This window comes from Urocampus carinirostris, chromosome 9 (genome assembly GCF_059441175.1).
Source record: "Urocampus carinirostris isolate Australia breed hairy pipefish chromosome 9, RoL_Ucar_1.0, whole genome shotgun sequence".
Classification (NCBI taxonomy): domain Eukaryota; kingdom Metazoa; phylum Chordata; class Actinopteri; order Syngnathiformes; family Syngnathidae; genus Urocampus; species Urocampus carinirostris.
Genome location: NC_142357.1, coordinates 13,616,964 through 13,633,408, shown reverse-complemented (window position 1 = coordinate 13,633,408; position 16,445 = coordinate 13,616,964).

Below are 16,445 nucleotides of genomic sequence, written 5' to 3'. Positions count from 1 at the left end.
CGCAAAATAATAAAGATTTTTCTTTTCTTTTTTAAAAAAATGCATTTACCTGAAAATTTAGTCATTTTCGGTTGTGCGCCGTGTTTTTTAAAGGCTTTACGGTCGCGCCCCTTCTCTGCTCCGGTTGTAAGCGTGTGTCTGTACGGTGCAGAGGAGAGATCTGTGTTTTAACCCAGCCAAAGAAACACATGGGCGCGATAAATGAACGAATCAAGACGGCTCTTCCAGCAAAAAAATGTCATACTTTTCAGCCAGCGTGGGCAAATGACTGGGGCTTTGAGCAAAAAAAAAATGACCATGCTGTGTGTGCATTATGCCTCGAGAGCGTTGTATCTCGCCCATCAAGGGTTAAACGTCTATATGTTACGAATCATGAACATGAATTCAAGGACGAGTCTGACATGGCGTAAACACTAAAACGCTCTGTCACTTCTAAAATCGACATTGCTCACTACATGGCAAAGCACAGAAAATATTTTACTTAGGGCAAATATATTAAAGAAGCCTTCTTTTCGAGCTCAGAGGTGTTGTTTGGTGGCTTGCCTAACAAATAGACAATCAAAAACAAGAATAAAACACATCCCTATGTCAGCCAGAAGTGTTGAACGTCAAGAGGAGGGGCTGGCAGAAAGCGTGTGTGTTTCAATTTGATATTTTCTGCAATAAGATTTCATTGGTGAATAGTATGGTTGCTGTCCATATCACTTGTTTTTTGATTGTAGTTCATTGTTGAAGAATGGTTGATTCTTGTGGTCAAAAATTGAAGTCATGGATGTCTACAGGCCTTTCCACGCGTTGGTCACGTTCATTTTTTTTGTTTATTGATGTACAAGAATAGTGCTAGATAAAAAGGTCAGTTATACAGTTTCAATGTCTATCCATGTTGTATATTTGGACTAGTGTAAAATAACAGCTCAGTTGGATATAAAAAAGATGTTGTGCGAGTCATTAATCTTGGTGTGGCACACTGATTTACAAGGAAATTTGAAAGTGGCACTAGTCACCGAAAAGGTTGCTGACCCCTGGCCTAGAAGTTTCCTGTAGCATCTCACCTCCATGACCTGGATTTTCTTATCAGTTTTTCTGTGAGAGTCCATGTCTTGCAAGTGTAGAGGTTGATTGAAGTTACCAGCACTTGCATGAGTTTGATATTTGATTTCAATGCTATGGTGTTCCTTCCAGATGGGTTTGTGTGGTTAGAAACCACGCTTTAATGATACCATTGATAAGTTCCGCTCTGTTGGCATTGGCATACAGTTGCTCAGTGGTCTGAACTAGTTTCTGGCCAATGTTGTACTTCCGTATGATGGACCATGAAGCAGCTTGCCATTCTCTGTCAAACCCCTTCTTAAAATCAACAAAAACGTTAGAGGTTTTTCCGGTGTTGGTTAAACTTCTCGCATATGTTGCGCGGACTAAAAATCTGATCTGTGGTGCTCCTTCCCTCCCAGAAAAACCTGCCTGTTCTCCGGCTACAATGTTTTCAGTCTGTGGTTTGTCTGTTCGGTGGGACCTTTAGCATAACATAGCATAACTTGCAAGGCTGATGAGACTGATGGGTTTGTAGTTGAAAGGGTTCCATTCTTTGGTACCATAACTACTAGTGATATTGTCCATGCAGATGCCTACTGTCCCATTTACCAGATCTTTCTACATCTTTGTCAAAATGTCTTTAGTTTGCTCACCACCATTTCGTGTGAGTTCTGATAGGATGGTGTCGATTGTCGGAGACTTTCTGTTCTTCAGTTTGTGTATTACTGCCTCTACCTCTTCTCTGGGGATAAGGAACTTGTCACTTTCCCCTGGGCTGGAATTTTTAAGTACATCAGGGTATCCATGTGACAGATGGTTGCAAAAAATACATTAATGCCCTATTTGTCGAATGTGTTTCTCATTTCAAAATACTTTATCCTCTTCTTGAGTAAAATTCTAAACAAAAATGATCAAAACCGTCTGCTGCAACATACAGTAAATAAATGTGCCCATTTAAAAAGAACTGGAGTGTTTTTTTTTTCTCCAAATAACGGACTCAAAATGATGCCCTATATGTCCCTATAACGACAGCGCCACAAATAAATCAGTCTACCGTTCACGGATCCCTTAACCACATAGGTCGTAGGGGTGCTAGTACTTGTGCTGTGTCCTGGGCAAGTACAGCCTGGTGGTGCCCATCCCTCTCTTGGCCTTTTTTGGGGGATCCTCCGCATGAAATACATATTACTGGTTCTCATGATTATCAGTAGCAAGAGTAACCTCCTAATCTGACTCGGATACAGCACTCTCCTCATGTGGTCGCTGTTGTTTTTCAGTGAAAAGTGTCCTCCCACTCTTCAGAGATGAGCTGGATCATTTTCAATGTACAGTGACAATAAATGACTTGATTTAAATCAAAGTGAGGTGGTTATTGTTTCAATGCTCTTTCTTTGATGGTATCTGGTACTGTAAACTTCATCTAAGTGCTGCCAAAAACGTCTTGAAGATTTTTTCAAGGATTCTGTTCCGTCTGCAAAAAATAACGTAAACTGAGTCCAGTTACAGCCATCATATTTTATTCTCTCTGTTGGCCTTGGCCTGTTTCATCCTTAAATATGTTGTCATTCAAAATCACAATAAAGAGGAAACATGCCACATTGAAAACCTAAGAGGTAGCATTTGATTGAAAATGTATTTTTGTTTACCTATAAATCTTTATCTTGAATTGGGAATTTGCACATATTGCTGCTGGAAATGTGAATTTCCCTTCGGGGATGAACAAAGTATCTATCTATCTATTGTATGTTGCCCTATTCTTCGCCCTGTCTACTTGCTTGCTCATCACGTCATTACGAGCTTTTTCCTTTTTATAAACACCCTACATAAAGGCCCTCATGTAGGTTTTCCAGTCGATTTGGGATCAAAGCCTAAAGCATAAGCGTTGGACTGAAATGAAGGTTGAGATTTAAATAAAAAGGGAAATGGTTATGCTGTTTTACGTCATCCATGTCATATTAGCACAAATGTCCAGCAGGTGTCAGGAGAGCTCTGCTTTTAAGCCTACTCGCTCCCAAGGCAGTCAAACACTTAATGGAAATAGGAATTTCGCTGATCTCTCAGATGCACGCTGGCAAACCAGATAACTGTAAATAGAGGCTGGGCATCTTATTTATTTATAGGACCTCGTGTCCCCAACCTTACCCAGACGTATCTCAGCCTACGAGAAAATGTACAATTACAACCCACCGCCTCGGGCCACTGTCATCCTCAAGCATCCCGTGAATATAAGCCCATATAGAGGAGGGCGGCCGCAGGGTCTCAAGATGCCATGTGCCGCTGTATGTTTGTGTGCACAAGCGCACCACTTTAAAACCCCGAGACATGACACCGATGAGGCGAGATGGCCTCGCATCCACAGGGGGTGCATGTGCACGTTCCCCTCTCATTCTTCCTCAAGCGATCCCTGACAGGCATGTCGGCGGGCTCAGCAGGAAACATATTAACCGTACGGATGCTGACTGTGTCCTGCATTTGCTAATAATGTTGTCACCTCCCTCTATCTGACATGTCGGAATCCCCCCGGTTGCCAAATGCTATTCTGGGAGCGTCGGGTGACAACATTCATGCATAAATATGACGGGAAATGATGCCATGGTGGTGGTGTGAAACACGTCTCGACTAATACAGTACTTCATGCAAAGAGAAGAGTGATAGATAAATAATTGATATGAGTGGATTAAAATAGATCGAGTTCTGTAAAATGAACCCACACTGGCAGAAAAAAATATGGATTTAAATCATTATTTTTTTTAAGAAAACTACTTCTATTCTATTCTATTCTATTCTAAAGCACAGGTGTCAAACTAGTTTTCACCAAGGGGCACCTCAGCGTTAATGGCCAATGCCGGAGTGACTAATCAGGAAGAACGGGAGATTTGCCGAAGGGCTGGCTCATGTCAATGTCGAGTTTGCGCCGGCTAAATGAGAAAGATAATTTTAACATGTATTTGTCGACTGCACAAAACCTAACTTAACCCGTGCATTCATTCTCTAGTCAGCTATTTGGCCACATTCAGCGCAACAAGATGAGGTGAGTTTTACGATTCGGAGGAATTCTTCCCTCCCAAATTATAAGTCTGTTCGACCCACGAACACTCTGTAGCAGTCAAATTTCCACCAGAACAGTATGAGTTTGGTAAGATGGAAATAACCGAAAAAGCTAGGAAAAAAAAACCACATTAAAAGGACTGTTATCATTCATTTCACTCATCTTGCACTGTTTGCCTGTCATGGGTGTGTCCCCGGTGTGTGTTGTGTCAAGTCACCTTTATTTGTGACGCCCTTAATCACAAAATGTCTCAAGGACTGCACAGGTTACAATTACACCATACCCTGATCTTAAACAAACATACAGGAAAGGAAAAACCCCAAACCATGAGGATAATAAGAACCCTTGAGAAAGGGCCTTTCAGGTGGTAATCCACCTTCTAGGATGGACAGGGTAAAAACGATTTAACATTGGGTAACAGTACACAAAACGTAGTTAACATTATTAAAAGAAAACGTGTTTGCGGAATTTAACTGCTTTTACCGGGTCTCTCCTCTCACTCAAATAATAATAATAATAATTTCCTTTGTATTGTCATTCTTTGTAACAATGTACACAGATTATTATTATTATTATTATTATTATTATTATTAGAACGAAATGTCGATACACCTGACCCGTTGTAGCGAGCCGATGCAGCCGCAGCCAACAGAGGGCGCCGCCATTTTACCAATGTTATAAGTCTTAGGTATGACTCGGCCGATGCGCGAACCAGCGACCTCCCAGTCTAAGCGCATAGTGATGGGAATTCAGTCTATTTTTTTTAAACGAGTCGGCTCCCAAAAGCCACTTTAGATTTTTCTATGTTGCTTTTATCCATATATTAAAAAATAGTATGGAACAAAAAGCACAAACATAACTTATGGGGGACAAATATGGCAAAAAAAAATGAAGAGACACAACGGAATCTGTATTATTTGTCATTGCAACATCCATTGCAGCCTGGTCATCCTGAAAGGGGGATTACCACATGTGCGGTCCCTTCTCAAGGTTTCTTCATTTTCCTCATGTCGAGGTTTTTGAGTTTTTCCTTGCCCTCATGTTGGCTTCAGATCAGGGGATGGTGTAATAATAGTCTGTGATAATAGTCTGTGCAATAACCTGTGCAGCCCTTTGAGACTCTTTGTGATTAAGGGCTATACAAATAAAAATGCCTTGACTTGACAAGAAAAATAAATTGAATAAAAGCAAAAGAGAGAGGGAGAAAAAAAAGAAATACAATAAAGGAAAAAAATGAGGGAAAAGTCAAGTCACATTTGTATAGCCCTTACTCACAAAATGTCTCAAAGGACTGCACAAGTTACAATTACACCATCCCCTGATACGAAACCAACATGCAAGCAAGGAAAAACTGAAAAAAACTCAGGATGAGGAAAATAAGGAACCTTGAGAAAGGGCCTCACAAGTGGTAATCCCCCTTCCAGGATGACCATGGTGCAATAGATTTAGCACTGGGTAACAATACACAAAACATAGTCAACATCAATAAGAAAAACACGAGTAATACGTAAAAATCTGTCAAGAAAGTGCATGACAAAGGGCTAGAAGAATCAAGCGAGTACAATGGAAATGAGAAAAAGGAATGAAAAAGCAGGAAAAAAGATGAGAAGGAAACATGCTGGAAAAAATAAGAAGAAGGCTTGGTGGAGGAAAAAAACAGTAGAAAAGAACAAAAATGTTGAAAAAGAAGTAAAAGATCAGGTCCTCTCACAATCTAACTCGTCACAAATGCCAGATTTTTTATTACTGATAGTGTACATAGTAAATATCCATCCATTATCTGCTCATCCACAGTGTGGTCATGGGTGTGCTGGAGCACATCCCAGCGGGCAGTGGGCAGGGGACACTCTTAAACTGCTTGCCAGCCAGTCACAGGGCACACAGAGACATATACCTCTCGCTCATACACACCTAGGGACAATTCTGACCGGCCAATCAATCGGAAACGCATGTTTTTGAAATGTGGAGGAAACACAAGTGCCCAGAGGAAACCCACGCAAGCACAGGGAGAACATGCAAACTCCGCTCAGGAAGGCTGATTTGATCCGGTGACCTCAGAACTGTGCCGCGGAATCGCTAACCACTCGTGCCGCCTATCATAGGATAATATGTTTTTATCTATATAAAGATCTTTATATAATTTTCATTTTAATAAAAATGGTAAACTGTTTTCTGTAAACTTATCAACATATACCCGAATTTCTTCCCAATAGAAAAATCATCATGAGGACTCACTGCTGTTCCATTCATTCAATTTCCTACTTTATAGCCAAGTGGGCTTTGGGTAGAAAACTCCCAGGTTGAAAAAAGGGCCCCCTTGGTAATGGCTGTTCTCAAAGTTCCTGATTTAACTTATAAATGTAACTTAATGTGATTGGTATGCAAAATGAATGTAACTACTTTTTCTTGTAAAATAAATCTGAATTTATTCATTATTTACCGTAAATTCCGGACAATAAGCCCCGACTTTTTCCCAAACTTTCAACCCTGCGGCTTATTCGGTGATGCAGCCAATTTATGTAATTTTTCTAACGGCCGCAAGCGGCGCTCGGGTACAAAAGGCAAGATTTAGACTGCAACTCCTTAGCTTGTGCACAAATTAAATTAGCGTAGACATATCCTCATCATGCAAATTGCAAAATGAAATATAGAAGAAACAGAGCTACTGCACGTACACTTTACTTTGCGAGCGTGTCGCAAGCGTGTTTTAGAATAAGGGAGCGTGGGACGACGTCTATATGACAGTCTCTTTCACATACTGAAGGAAGACAACTTTAATGACGTCAGTCATAAGTAGGAAGATGAGGACGGTTTACCGTGGTTTCTACATGTATGGGATGTTTTTTTTTTTAACAGACCCGTTTACTGTGTTGCGAGCGTGTTGCTAGTAGCGTTTTGCTACCCTTCACAGGCACGGTTTGGGATGAAAGTTATAATATGATTATTAAAGCTTTGAAAACTCTCTCGGTGTACCGTCTTTCTTTGTAAATATGTGTAACCGCGTAAAATATGTATTTGCAACTGTATAATTTTGTAATGTATTTATTTTAGAAACTTATTCTGATATGTTCTGCACGAGCAAATGAGAAAGAAGGGGCGGGGCAAACGCGGGCTGACGGGAAGTGGAGTAAAGGTAAGACGTGTTTGTGGACGTGGCCGACAATAGTGGATGTATATTTTCCCACCCTTATCTTTGGAAATATACACTTTTTTCCAAAGATTACTTTCAACGGGCACCTGGACTCCTCAGGTCTGCATTAAATGTTAAATACCGGTATCATTTTCAGTTTATTTTGCCGGCTGTGTTTTTTGGACTGTATCGTATTGTGTTTGTATTGCGTTTTTTCAATGTGGGCGCATGCGGCTAATATACAGGTGCGGCTTGTGTATGTAGAAAATGTAGTCATGAGTATATGAGTTCCCCTCTCACACACACCTAACCTTTTATTTTAATCATCACATCATTATTTTACGTACATAATTCTTGATGTCTTCCAAGTGATATTTGTTTTGGTGAGGGGGAGGACTGGAACCATACCAGACTACCTGAAAATTGCAGCAAAGTGAAGATATAGCTGTAGAGACTTTCCACTCATTTATTACTTTCAAACCACGCCCATTTCCTATATATTCAAAGGTAAGCCACTTTGTCAATGGTAGTGTGAAATACACACAAATCTGTCTGTATTCACAAAGCCTTTTTTTTCTTCTAATAGAAACCCAAACTGAAATGCTTCGCTCCAGTGCGTTTGTTTTACTGTTCTAGTCTCGCAACCCGGATGTTGATTAGAAGATGGGTAGAAGAAAAAGCTCTCCTCATTCAACAGTTTGAGACACCTTTTAAGAGGTTTACGTCACTTCCTACTCTGCAATGCAGAATCACAATTTTGTGAAGTTAGCTTGCAGTTTGCACAAGTTCAACCATTACTTACTTTCCACACTCGGTTCCTGCATGCGATGGTCCTTGAGTCCCATAATGAATGCATTCGTCGTTTGGCCTCCTTTGTTTTGCTCCCGCAAGCTTTTAGTAGCACTTCTCCACTTGTTTCTACCGCTAATCCCCCAATTTTAGCCAACTGCCTGCAGCCAATGGCTTACAGCTAGCCGATCTTGTCTGTTTTAGCTGCTCCAAATAAATAAATCTTACATGCCTTCCACAAGTGGTCATGCAAGTAAACGTCACTCAGTCCGGTGAGTCAGGATCCCGATGATTGACAATTTCTGGTTTGCTCTCGGAAGCTTTTACTGGCTCATCTTGTAGCTTTCACTGCCAGCTGCTCAACTTAGCATTTGACTGTAGCTGACCCCCAGCTCTGACTAGCTCCAACTCTTTAGTGGTTCTGGATAAATTAATCTCAATTGATATTATGAAGGCAGTCTCTGTCATTCACACAGGTTGTCATGTCCTGTTGCATACTGAAATGCATCTTTACTCAAGCAAAATTCAATGAATAGATCCCAGAACGCTGTTTTCAGAACGTGAGGCAGATGAAATCCCTGGCCCCTTATTGTATCACACTCAATGCTTGGCATGCTAAAGGCTTCACCGTCTCAACCAACTCAACAGGCATAGAATCGATGGGAACCGAGTTATTTGTTCTAAAGTAAGTGTTTTATGTTTAGTACGCTGATGTTTGGTCGGTTAGTTGTCAGTAAGAGAAGTTTGTAAGTTACTGTGGCCGCTTTACTTGCACTCTCTTTGAGTATATCACTGCGCCCTCGTTAGCATACCTTGTTAGGATATGACGAAAACAAATATAAACAAAAGTGGCTTTTGGTATTCAAAGTAAAACTTGTAAATTATGGGATCGATAGGATGTGCAATTCGGTATCTGTTGTATTGGGTTTGTGAGCTAGTTCCTGTATGTTCCTTGCTGGGGACGTGGAAGGGTGGAGATGGGTGGATTTGATGTGCTAGATCAATCATTTGCATATCCTCTACATAAAATTGTCAATCACAAATCTGAATGTATGTATATGTGTAGCTGATAGGCGACCAACATTTTGCATCCACCCTTAAAATGTTTTAAGCATCTTTGGACACCTTGGTGCCATGAACATAACTCTGTATACGATAATTGAGACCCTTTTATACCGTCTTTTGAAATAAATTTGGATAATAAGGAAGAAATAATACGCTTACGCTAACTAAGGAGTTGCTCGCTGCTGTTTCGGCAGCTTTATTTGCTCCGCGTGGAATACATGCATACCGTAACTATGGGAGGCTTGACTTAGTGCTCTCTATTAATTGGGAGGTAAGGTGGCGAACTTTGGAAACTGAAATAATTTTGGTAATTTTACCCATTCAAAGGCATACATCTCCACCCTACGATAAAGTGACCTTCAGTGGTGAATTATTGCAGACTGCCTCGCTAAAGAATGTGACCAGATCCAGAATATTTAATTGTTTGGAACTGTTTAATCAAAACAAAATTAAAATTCTTATTGAAAAACTACAAATGATAGTCATATCCACTTAAACACACCAACAGTTGGGCCGAGACCTCCTCTGCAGCACCAGCTGGTCACCGTCCAGATGTCCAAAGTTGAAGGCCTCTGGCCCCCGCCTTGACCCGCCGCCAACACCGAACCTTTGCCAGGGGTTGGCTGCTGCTCATGTGCTATATTTATAAACCCAACATGTCACTTTCATCTGGATGTGCGAAAGAAGTGCCCATCAACAGTGTTGGGACCAACGCAATTCATTTTCTCTGTAACGAGTACTGTAAAGCGTTTCTAATAAAATTTTGTAACTCTACTGTCGTTACTACATGGTGCATTACTCCACGACTTCTATTGATGCAGATGATTAACTTTAGCATACTCTTTCTTCGCCTACCCTTTAATCCTATAGAAGTGATCCCTGACGGGTATTTATATTTACTTACCAAATACATTTGAATACAGTAATAGTGGTGTCTGGTCATTGAACTGTAGAGTATCTGAAAGTACATCTGGGATCTAAGAGCATCATTACCATTTACATTTTAAATCACCAAATGGTTTGGTGCAAACAGCACCAGCGTCGGAGATGAGGGTAGACCTGGGAAGGAAATTACACTTTCCCTGGGTAGTCCAAACTTCTTTGAGGCCAAACGTCGTGATTTGGTCAGAAGAGGCTCAAAAAAATCATCCTGATTGAGCTAACTGTACCGTGGGAAGAAGGATGCAGCAAAGCCCGTGAAAGGAAAAACGCCAAATATCAAGAACTGGTCCAACAGTGCAGGGACAAGGGATGGCAGACCTGGCTATTCCCAATGGAGGTCGGGTGCAGGGGCTTCCCAGCTCAGTCTGTATGGGACACATTACAGCTCTGAGAATAAGTGGAAGGGAGAGGAAGGCAGCTGCCCATATGGTGGGGGAAGCTGCGGAGAGAGCCTCTTGCTGGCTCTGGAGTAGGAGACAGGAGTTTAGCTGGGGACCAGGGGAAGATGGGCAGTGACTGGCCATCATTGCCGTCCCGCTAACTCGAGGGCGTTGTGGTTTAGGGTCGAAATTCCCAGTGACAGTTGGACACCACCTGATGTCATCTTCTCCTGGTTGAAGGCTACAGTCACTGTTTGAGCGACTGCAAAGTTAGCACTGATTAGGAGTTTATGTAATAGAAGTTTGGTTTGTATGATGGTATCATGATTTTATGCCGCATCACCACTATTTCTGGTTACATAATGCATGCTTTCTTTTCTGGCCTCATAGAAACCTTTTTCACTATCCAGCCGTTCAACACAAAAGTCACAAACCAGGATGCTTTTGACCCATTTTTATATGGCAGTTGTGAAACTTTTAAAACAATACAAACACATTTTAGGCAAAACATGCCTCGATTATGACAATGGCATAGCATGCTAGAAAAGTCACGTGACTAAAACAATGCTCCCTGGAACCTACGCCTCTACATGTGGTAACAAGAAACATTAAATGTTCCCTTTTCAACATAAACATCATATTGTTACTTAATACTTACAGTGAATGTTCTTTTAGAATCTTACACACTGTTACAAACACGTCTGGCCGTCTCTTGTGTCCGAATGGTGCGCACTCTAACCTCCACTCGCTCTTTTCTTTAAGGGCCTGCGCACATAACTGAACCTAATGGCAAAGCCATAACACTTCCTGTGTACCACATTATTTTGGGTGAGACCAGGCAGGGGTGTCGAACAAGCAGCCCCCAGGCAATATCAGCCCCAATAAGGGATTGAATCTGGCCTGCGAAATAACCTTCTGAGAAGCGCAAGGGAAAAACGAACTGCAGGTTGAATTACATCCACTTGATGTTGCTCTCACAAATGCTGGACTTGTAATTATGTCTCTCTCTCTCACTCTCTCTCTCTCTCTCTCTTTCTCTCTCTTTTCCTCTCTTTTCTCTCACTCTCTATCCCTCTCTTTTTCACTCTATGTCTCTCTTTTTCTCTTTCTTTGTCTCTTTCTCTCTGTTGTTTTACCTTTCTCTCTTCCCTTCTCTCTTTTCTCTTTCTCTTTGGATTTCTTTCTTTCTTTTCCTTTCTTTCCCCCTCTCCCACTATTACTCTTTTTTATCTCTTTTGTTCCTCACGCTCTCTCTGTCGCTCCCTCTCTCTCTTTCCCTCTCCCTTTCTCTCCCCCTCTCCTTTTCTCTCTGTCTTGGTCCCACTCCCTCTACTTTTCTCTCCCTCTCTTTTATTTTATTCTCTTTTTTTCTTTCTCTCTAATCTATAAATCCGGCCCCCGAGAGAATGTTCTATCGTGCGCACCCCCGAGTTAAAATGAGTTTAACTAAAACAATTTGGACGGAAGTGGACAAAGTAAACCAATAACTTCATAAAAATACTAAAGCGAAGATTACACACTTAGTGACTCCATTCAGAAATGGGACTGTGTGGTACTGGATATGCCCCCACATTCCAAAGAGACTTTTTCTCTACTATTTGGCGGCATAAAAGGCAAGAGAGGCGGCCATGGCTCTCTTACATCTGGGACACTAACAAAGACACACACTTGTCAAACTACAAGAAGAGCCAAGGCCTACAACCAAACCAGAGCGCCTCCACCTTTTGTGTATTGTGGATTTCCTAAAAGGAAGCAGTCTCCAGCCTGTGCTTGCACCTGCTTTCAACAGAGCACATCCGCTTTCTCTACACTTTGCAATACACTAAGCTTCCCGCCTCTGCTCTACCAAGATATTTTCACCAAATTTAACAATTTTATACTTCTTGTGCAAACTCGCCTGGGGTTCTTTTTCGGTCGAAGCCGATTAACGGAATCCAAGCCAGACTGATAAAAATCATAAAGAAATGCCCTGCTGAGAGGCTGTTAAAGTCTTTGTTTTGTTTTTTTTGATTTTATTAAGCAATAGAAGTTTCAGGATAGATTTCACACTAATGTTTGAGTGACATCAAATTGAATAATGTTCCCTCTATCCAATCCATCAATGTGTCTTGTGATTTAATCTGTTTCGTTTTGCGGGTAGACCCAAGTCTGAGGTAACGTTGTCCCAGTGATTTATCCAACATTACATTCAAAACAATCAAAACAATTGCCACCAAATGCACCGCAGGTCTTGTCCCCTTGCTTTTCTGGAAAAAACGTGTTTTTCATGAACAAGGCATCCTACTTTCTGGTGGGAATAATCTCCACCCAAAACACTATTATTTTATCAAACGTAAAATGTAATCATAATAGTACATACTTATTATTATGTAAGGGTTTAAATTAGGGAGGTCAAACTCATTTTGGCTCAGGGGCCAGATCTACAGTAGACTTTCTGTTCTCATGCGGGTTGGATTAGTAATATAATTTTAACTCAAAATTGTTAGCTTTGTTCGTCAGTATGATGCCTTATCATTCAGGCTACTCTAGTAGCCTACCCTGTATATTGTTATCACGGATAACAAAGAATATTCTCTAAGCATAATACATTTATTCACTAACATTGAGCAAAACATGATTTTCATGCGTTAACTGGTTTATTTTAACAGATGAGTAAATGCAGTGTACTGAACCAAATCATACAGAAAAAAACTCAATTGGGAGCTAAAAAATGTAATCTGTGCTGTAATTGTCTCACTGCTTTGAAAAAAATGGAATTCAAATGAAAGGCTTTAGCAGTCTAGAGGCAATATGATTATACTACATCATATCAAACTATTAGGATGGGCCTACTAACGCTGAGAGTATATCCTTCTCTGCCCTCTAGAGGGAGCATTAGTTTTGAAGTTATTTAAAAAAAAGAAATAGTAACTTTGATAGAAATGACCTCGAGAATGGCTTTTTTTTTACATACTCGGAAATTTACGGCGGGATGGATCATCCAATGGGTCCATATGTTTAACGTGTTTGATTTAAATATAGCAGGATATGTGTACTTCAAAGCTTCATCAATACTCTCAGAATAAACCTAAATAATTAGTGCTAAAAAAACACAAACAATGTTGAACTATGCAGTATCACATTTAATGCAGTAGATTGGTAGCAGACCGAGTATGCATTGAATGGCTTGAGGCTGATATGTTTCCAGAATTTTAAAGGAGCAGTGTGTATTATTTTGCTCCTCCTAATGGTAAATTAATCTATTCATTTACAAATAAAAAAACAAATGTTGATTTAACTAATAAACAAAAATACATGAACTCATTGTATAAACGGGCTTTTAAAAATAAATGTCTTGTAGCAATAAAATTAGCATTTTATTTTTTACATAACATAAGCCTCACATAAAGGGTGGTGACGCAATTGTCTGCCATTTTTTCCACTACGGGTACCCAAAAACTTAAGAAAGGCTGGGCAAAAAAATGAGACGTAAACTAGTGCGTTTTGGTCACTCTGAGTGTCTCTAGTTTGTATTTTTCCATGTGCTTTTTATCACTCGATTTAGGTTGCACTACACGTAACAGCAAAATAGCAACGATAACTATTTATTCAAAGTAAAGAAAAACAAAAGGCTTTGATTTACCAGTGATGCATACCAGCTTGAAAAAAAAAAGAAAAATAACTCACACTGCGTTAATTAACTGCACACAAAAATGCTTTCATCTGACTTGCCCATTGGAAAAGCAAATATTTTACAGGGAACAGATAAAAAACTTGTCAATTTAGGTACATGTGTTCTGTTTGGGCCCAAGCAGATGGAAGAACCTTTGGCGGTGGTGGCTTGGTTAAACAAGCGCTACGTCTCGTCGACATTAACTCCCCTAAAGCTTTGGGTGACATCCATTTCTGAGCCTGCCTCACCAGATAAGTTTTTTTTTAAGGGGGAGGGGGCAGGGGTGACCCACTTTTGGGATTAAAGTGTAAAAGTGTTTACATCAGGTGCTGGATAAAACACAGTTTAATATGAGGTCTGGAAAAAACAAAATCAGCACCCAGATCTCCAGGTATTTCTGTAAGAGGATCAGTCCTGTGTTAAGCATTTAGGCTATGTGCAGCAAAGCAGCCTCAAACCACCATGTTCTTTCGTCAAATACAGTGCCATTTTTACTCCAGATGTAGTAGGCTGCACACATTTCAAAAAGTTCTATTTTTGACCCATAGGTCCACACACACACTTAGGAGGGCTATGATGCTTAAAGATAAGAATCTGTCTTGCTGGTCTCAAGGACAGAGGTTAATTTAATTCTGCAACATGTTCCACAGTGGTAAGTATTTGCAAATTCTAGTAGTCCAAGTTCCAGCCGAGTATTGTCCCTATTTGCGTGAACATATCGATCGTCAGGCAATGTAATCCTCGACTGTGACAACTGTTAGCGAGATTAGGGTGCTTGGGCCGCGCAGTAGACCCTTATAGGCAGGCAAAAAAGTCTGTTAATTGCCCTTGACTGTTGAAAGTAAATTAATTATTGATCGCTCTCCGACTCTTTTTCTGTACTTACATAGCCTTACAAATCCTTTTTATCTCTGGCTCAGAGCAGGAACATTTCCTCGCTTCCCCGTCATTATGCAGGTCAGTGTGCAAGGAACGCGAGGCAAAGCCTCTGCAATCTGCCGCTTCTACTTTTACTCACAGATTCATCTTGTTTTTCTTTACATTGTCTCATTTTAAACATCGCCTCCTGTTCCGGTCCCGCACGTGGCCGACACGCGTGTATACGAGCGCCCCGACATTCTTACAAACAAACAAAGGAGGCGCATGAATAAAAAGCAAGGTTGCAGGTCCGTCATGAATTAATGACGCCGGATGTGCGCGGCGGCGCTAGCCCCACGCAGACAACAGCATCATTATTTTGCCTATTGATTACCTCGTCCTCCCGCGGCTCAAGGAGCCGGTTGGAAAATGGTGCTTGAAATGGGATTTGAAAGTCTGGCATTTTGCTGCAAACTGGGATTAATGCTTGAGAATGAGCTGTGGGTTTTTGTGCCTGCGTGTGTTGCGGAACCATCATTGTGGACTCAAGCCGGTGCCGAAAAAGTAGTGCAAAGGTCCGAATATGGGCATACATTGACAACAATGCTATATATTATAGCAGAAGAGTGAAAATTGCTCTATGGTGGATGTAAAAAGGCTTTTCGTGATTATTATTTTTGGGGTTCTACTCATGATAACAATTAATCACATTTCGTCATCAGAGAGCTCCAACAAAATCAGGAATAGGACATCTTTAAAGGACCTTGAAATGATTCTAAATAATTTGTCAAACCCCAAAGATGTTTGATATACCGGATGTAACTTCTCATACCATCAGCAATTATACCATTTGCTTAGTGTATATTTTTATAGTAATACAGTAAATCTTGTGGGTGAATCTTTGCTATTATCATTCATCCAAACCTCACCACAAACTTGCTCGGAGCATACTTGATGCATAATTATGACTCAGTTTGAAAAAGCAGGAGAACTGTGATATGTCGTTTACTTTAATTTCAATAATAGTGAAAGCAAGTTGCAAAAGGGCCATCCGATGGTTAATCAGATAGGGCAGGGTTCAATACATGGGAAGGCAGGCAGAGAGGCAACAGTTTCCAAAACACCAGAGGCAAATAAATGTAAGTTTAAAAGTTCAGAGATCCGTTAAGTTCAAGCAGCAAAGTCAACAGTCCTATAGTTAATCTGTCAGGCGGTATTCGTAATCAGTCAGACAAGGATTCGGTACATTAAATAAACAAGACCCGTGACATAGATGCTTGGAACGTGGTGAGAAAGACATAGCAAGGACTAGCAATGATCCAAGGGAGCAGAGTACTAAAAATGAAAAGGGGAAGAGTTCTGATAGAATGAAAAAACCTGGGGACATCAAGACAACAAGTGATAACAGCCGTGAGGAGGAAAATAGAACCATGGAAGCGAGTGACCAAATATAGTAAGGGCAAGCAGGAGAGAAGAGAGAACAAACGGTGACACAGAAGGGTGCAGGACCGTAACATAAAAACAAGTGAAATTTGCCTGCTTAGCCCA